Genomic DNA, 6,677 nt, shown 5'->3' on the forward strand with positions numbered 1-6,677 from the left:
GAAGCAAAAGGGTGCTTTTAATATCTCACAAAGCATACTTCTGAGATAAAAAGAGGTGAGTTAATTTTCAAATGAAAATTGTTCAAAACCATTCCACATACTAATTTGCTTTAAATTTGGACCATAGATATATGTGTGTGTATGTGTGTATATATATATATATATACACATATAAAAAACATATTAACATATATATATTTGGGTCTTTTTCCTTGCTGGGAGATGAGACAAACTTAAAATTATTACTTTTCTATGTTCAAAGTTAATTTCCATCAAAGATCCCACAAGATATTCATGTTCTTCAATTTTATAATGAGTAGACCTTTTAATTCTTTGTAGTACTTAGAGTGCTTTGAAAATTATCTTTTTTTTTTTTCGGCCCTCGGAGTGTTTTTGTATTATTTCTTTGATAGTATTTCCTAAGTTTTCTGTGTTCTTTTTGGAGCTTCTATTAGATTATAGAACTGCTGAATTAATCCTTCATATCTCCTGTCTTTCATGTTTTTTCATCTTTTTGCTTGTTCTTATGTTCTGGTAGAATATTAACTATCAAACCTTTTATTATTTTTTAGCAATTATTTTTAATTTTTAGTTAAAAAAAATTCCCCCTCATGTTGCTTAATAGTGAAATTTCTGCTTCACTGGTTTATTTATTTATTTATTTATTTATTTTGGCTGCTGGCCAGTAGGGAGGAATCTGAACCCTTGACCTAGTGTTAACACCACCCTGTAATCAAGTGAGCTAACTGGCCAGCCCTACTAGTACTTTTTTAATTCCTGGAATTTAACCTAAGAAATCATATTTTACGTTGAACATTTTGTTTTTGCTGCTTGGCGTCAGAAATCTTAAGCCTTATCATTTTATAAGCTGTATGTATATTTAATACAACTGAAGGCTAGCTAGTCAAATTCAGTCTGTCTCATTTTTGTACCTTTTCCCTCAGCCCTTAGAGTCCAGTGCCCATTCCCTTCTCTAATTCTGTTCAAGGTCTGCTCTCAAGAGAAGGCGCAGGTTGAGATGTGACTGATAAGGCTTAAATTTCTTCCTTGAATCATTTGCATTTTAATAGCGAAAAACTCTGGTCTAAGCTGAAGAAGCTTAAAATATGGAATGGTAAGCATCAGCCATGTGCGGGTTTGGGAATAATGGTAATGTTGGGAAGGAAGGTGAAGCATGGTCCTGATTTCATACAGGGTGGATAACCTACCTAACCCACGGTCCCTGGGGTCTTGGGGTGAAGTAGAAATAGTTTTTCTGATTCCATTGTTCAGCATTGATAACATTTCTACATAAGGCAACAGCATTGGTCAGAAGTTTACCCCTCTGGCTTTTCCCATAGCTTCACGCTTGGTGGTGATTGTGTAATCTCTTTATTGGTCTAACTTGGAAGAAGGCAGCTTTTCATTTTGTTTGGTGAGGACTTAATAGGTTTTTAAATGTACTAAAACTGGGTACCTCTTCTTCTTGCTAGTAGCTACTTAGGCTCACTGGCTTTAGATTTCCCTGCTCCATGCCCAAGTACCTCTTCTGTAAAAATTAGTCCAGAATGGACTCCCTGTGTGTCCCGAGACCCTGGCCTTGAGGATCCAGCTAGCAGATCCCCAAGCCTGGTCATCCGGGCGGCTGTGCGCGGCCAGAGCCATCATGCAGCTGCCGGTCCTGGAAAACTGCTTCCGCCCACGTCCGGAGCTCAGGGAGGCGGCTCCTAAGGTCGCCCCTGACCCGGTGGTCGAATCTTCCGTTCCCTCCGACCTGGCGGCAGGAGCCTTCCGGGGGGCGGAGCAGGAGGTTGGCCCAGTGAGACCCAGGGACCGGGCTGAGCAGCTGAGAAGAGATACCTGCCGCCGGGAGCTGGGGCTGGCTGCAGCCAGGTGAGAGGCACTGTGGCGTGAGGCGGGGCTGGGCTGGCACTGCGGGTTTTTCTAGTGCTCTCACGTTATATTCGCGGTTCCTAATCTTTCTGGATCCCATAAATTACCCAAGTTTTATATAAAATTTCAGGGGATTTATCAACCTCTCTGGAACCTATTAACAGACCCACCCAGAGAGTCCGGGAGCCACAGATTAAGACCCCTGCTGTAGAGACAGGTGGTGCTATGAGGAATTCTGTCAGGAGAGGATGGGGGACAGCAGGGTTATTGTGTAGGAACACTAACGCTGAACGCTGGAAATTAAAGAGAGCCAATGAGATTTATCCCTGAGTTTGGAGGCTGGCGATTCAGGTAAAGTCCTTAGTCCCTAAGTGAGTAATTAATTGTTTTGCTTTATTTTAGGGATGATTATCAAATTATCAAAGTAGGGTATCTAGAATTTATTTTTGTCGGAGATTCTTTGAAGGATTTTTGTCTCTTATCAGTGTTTTCTGGATTTTGAGTCTCATATTTCGGTGGGATTTTTTATTTTTCACCATTCAGGAACAAAAAAAAACGTTTTCCTCCTTTTCTGAACATGTGAGTATATCCCAAAATCTTGTATGTATCTAGTTTAATTTGATTTTAGTTTTAGTTTTGGGAGGGGGTTACTATGTGGGAGGTTAAAAAATTCTCAACAGAAATGAAAAGAGTTTAAAATAATTTAAGAACTTTTATGTAAAGGGGGAGAAGTTCCTGTATAACAAGGTGAGCATGACACTTGATGGTAAATAACTAGTTTGAGTATAGACTTAACATTGGCTTTATTTGCCCACTTGTATGGTCCGTAACATATCAGTGATCTGCTTTAAGTTTTGGTTTGCTTATATGTAAACGACAATAACAGGACTTTTTCCCTCACATCTCCCATCTGATGAAGTCGCACAGTCCATGCAGTTAGCTAAGAGGCAGCCCTGTGTAAGAATACAGAGTATCATAGCTAAATACTGGTGCACATGTATTTTCATGCTCAGGCTTTATTCTGGTATTGCATTAGCTGATTTACCAGTGTTAAAAATAGACAGTCGATTGTTGAGAAAGAAACAAGTCAGTGATCACATTTCCAACTGTAGAGGCTGAATCTATTATAAAGGCAGTTTGCCCTTGGGACATCACTCACAGCATGAGTGATACTTGTTAATTGACCATTTTGGCATCTTACTGTATAACTCATCAATTGTTCCATCAGTCTTACAGGGTTCCGCCTCTGGAGCTTTATTCATGATAATCTACAGATGCTAATCAGCTATGGATACTCCCCAGTATGTTTTTGCCAGTTAAATGTTGTGTTGCACATTCTGACAATTTCATCTTACCATGTTTTTTCTTGCGCTGGGGTATTTTACCGGGTTAACTGTCATCTGGGAAAGTGTAAAGTTTGGTTCCAATAATTTATTTATTTATTTATTTTTTTGTCTTTTTTGTGACCGGTAAGGGGATCGCAACCCTTGGCTTGGTGAGCGCACCGGCCATCCCTATATAGGATCCGAACCTGCGGTGGGAGCGCCACTGCGCACCCAAGCGCCGCACTCTCCCGAGTGCGCCACGGGGCCGGCCCCAATAATTTTATTTCAATTCTGTAAGCAGAATTGCTGTTACTGTAGTGCCACAAAGAAAATACTGTCATTTAGAATAGAATTTAAAATGTATCAGTGCCAAAATAAGTGTAGTTTATCATAGTATGAATACTATGAATAAAATATGTACAGGGAGTGATTCATTTGTTTAAACTAAGTAGTAACAGACTTGTGGTTTTCTCATCTGTGTATATAATTCTTTAGGAAAACGAACCCTACTCTAGTGAAATTACTCATTGACCAAAGTTTGAATCCTATTATTAATTATGTGATCTTGGCCAAGTTAACTTTATTTTTTTATTTGAAATAAAATTTATATACAATAAAATGCACAAATCTTTTAAGTGTATCACTTAAATTTTTACCTATGTGTACTGCTTAAAACCATCACCCAAATCAAGACATGGAACATTTCCATCACCCTAGACTGTTCCCTCTTGCCTCTTTTCCAGCCAACTCATTTGCCCAGAGGCAACCACTATTTTAATTTTATCATCATAAATTAGACTTGCCTGTTCTTGGACTTCATATAAATGGAATCCTAGAATATGCCCTTTTTTGGGTCTGGCTTCTTTTGTTCAACATAGTATCTGTGAGATTCATTCATACCATTTTGTGTGTCAATAGCATGTTCCTTTTTGTGTAGTATTCTGTCATTTGAGTGAATCTGGCCCTCACATCATGGGCAGAAGGGGTGACAATTAGCTTTGTATCTCATGAACATTCTTAATTAAAAAAAATATATATATACTACAAATTGTTTTTCCAGTCTCCCATTATTGGGCACTTGGATTGTTTATTGTTTTTGACTGTTATGAATAAAATATCTCTGAATATTCTTTCAAGTTTTTTTTGTCACGATCAACACACAATTCTCTTGGGCACATATGTAGGAGTAGAATTGCTGGATCATAGGGTAGGTATATGTTTATGTACACTAGAAACAGCCAGACCTGCTAGTTAGCTCAATTGGCTAGAGCATGGTGCTGATAACACCAAGGGTTTGATCCCTGTACTGGCCAACCGCCAAAAACAAAACAAATATAGCCAAAGAGATTTCCAAAATGGTTGTACCATTTAATTTGGCCATCAGCATTAGAATGTTCCGTTTGTTCCACATTCTCACCATCACTTGGTATTACTACTGTTTTTAATTCTAGCCATTTACTGTGGTTTTAATTTATATTTCTCTGGTGATTAGTAACCTTTTTGTATGCTGATTGGCATTTCTTCTTTCTTCATGTGTTTACATGTCTGCCCAGTCACCTTCTTGCAAACAGTACACAGCTGGGAGTGGTAAAAGCAGGTGAAGAAAAGATGGAATCAAAGGATGGGGTGCTATCGTGCTACTCAGTGGTGATATGAAGAATTGTGAAAATGGTTTATCCTTAGGCTAAATTACAGTCCTTCGGGTAACTGATTATATTTTTAGGGTGACATTGCTTTTACAAACCCAAAACTTCTTCAGTGGCTTAACTATATAGAAGTATATGTTTTGCTCACCTAATCTAATAGGTGGGTGGCCACCCCAATAGTTATTTAGGAATCCAGGCTCCTTACATCCTGTGGCTCTGCAGTCTTTGATATATGGCTTCCAAGGTTTTTATGCTTCTCTTCATTAAGACAGAGAAAGGGAAAAAGTAGGAAATAAGGAAGGAGGGAGGTGGACTTAACGAAAGTTTTTTATGGATCAGGCAAGGAGATGGCATATATGTATCTCATATATTCCACTGTTGAGAACGTAGTCACGTGTAACTGTGGGGGGGACTTGAGAAGTGGATCCTTATCTGTGTGCTCTGGAAACTGGGAATCAGCTGGCATTCTCCGCCAGTACGAATAAAATGACAAGTTCTCCAGGATGGTCAATGGATTTCTGTACTAAACTGAGGACAAAGACCTCTCGATCTACTTCAAATAGCAAGGAATCTGTGTAAAGTGCTAAAAGAATCTTAAATAAGACACCTTTCCAGTCTCTACTTTTTGCAGCCTGAATATGCTGTAGGAGTTGCAGAGTGACCATAGAAGTACAGATAATAAATCCATTCTGTGATGGCTTAAAATGCGTGGGTGAAAGCTCTTCTCCATCCATTATAATTTTCTTTAATATCTGATGTTCATAAAACAACAATTTAGAGTAAAGTAATAAAGTTACTTTGGCTTTCATTCGTATTCCAGGATTTAGGACTTAAAAACTTTTAAAAAGTATTTAAGTTGTTTTTAGTGACTTCATTTATTGGAAAACTACTTCTAAGACTATCCATGGGGAAATCTGAAGACTGTTTCTTTGCCACCTTTTCCTTGAAATACTAAGATACTCCTAATATATTAGACTTGCCATGTCATTACCGTTCTTTTGTAATTAAGACACTCTATGAATAAGAGAGAGATTGCCTTGAATCATTTAAACCCCGGGTCAGCAATCTTTCTAGCTCTTACGTCCAGTGCACAACATTGTCAGAGGGAGGAGAAAAGAAAAGGGAACCAAAAGAAAAAGATCATGAGTTGAGGGCAGTAGAGCTTCCCCAATTCTTATGTCTTATAATTAGGTGGCCGTGTGTTGTCTAAGCTTTTCTTGGGCAAATCGTTGCTCCAGAGCAGTCCAGTAAAAATATGTGAGCCACGTATGTAATCGAAATACAGTAATCCCCCCTTATCCATGGGGGATATGTTCAAAGACCCCCCGTGGATGCCTGAAACCACAGATAATACTATATACACTATGTTTTTTCCTATATGTACATATGTATATATATGATAAAGTTTAATTTATAACTTAAGCACAGTAAAAGATTAATAACAACAATAATAATCTAGAACAATTATAACAATACGCCAACATAACTCCTATTGTGCTTTGGGGTCATTATTAAGTAAAATAAGGATTTCCTGAATACAAGCACTGGGATACCACAATGGTCGATCTGATGATAGAGATGGCTATGAAGCGACTAATGGGCAGGTAGCATAGACAGTGTGGCGACAATGGACAGAGGGATGAATCATGTCCTGGATGGGACAGAGTGGGATAGTATAAGATTTCATCATCCTACTCAGAAATGTATGAATTGTTTATTTCTGGAATTTTCCACTTTTTAAATTTTATTTTTTATTGACATGTAATAATTGTACATGTTTATGGGGTACAGAGTAATATTTCAATACATGTATACCCTGTGTGATCATCAAATC

This window comes from Galeopterus variegatus, unplaced genomic scaffold (assembly GCF_000696425.1).
Source record: "Galeopterus variegatus unplaced genomic scaffold, G_variegatus-3.0.2 Scaffold8659, whole genome shotgun sequence".
Taxonomy (NCBI): domain Eukaryota; kingdom Metazoa; phylum Chordata; class Mammalia; order Dermoptera; family Cynocephalidae; genus Galeopterus; species Galeopterus variegatus.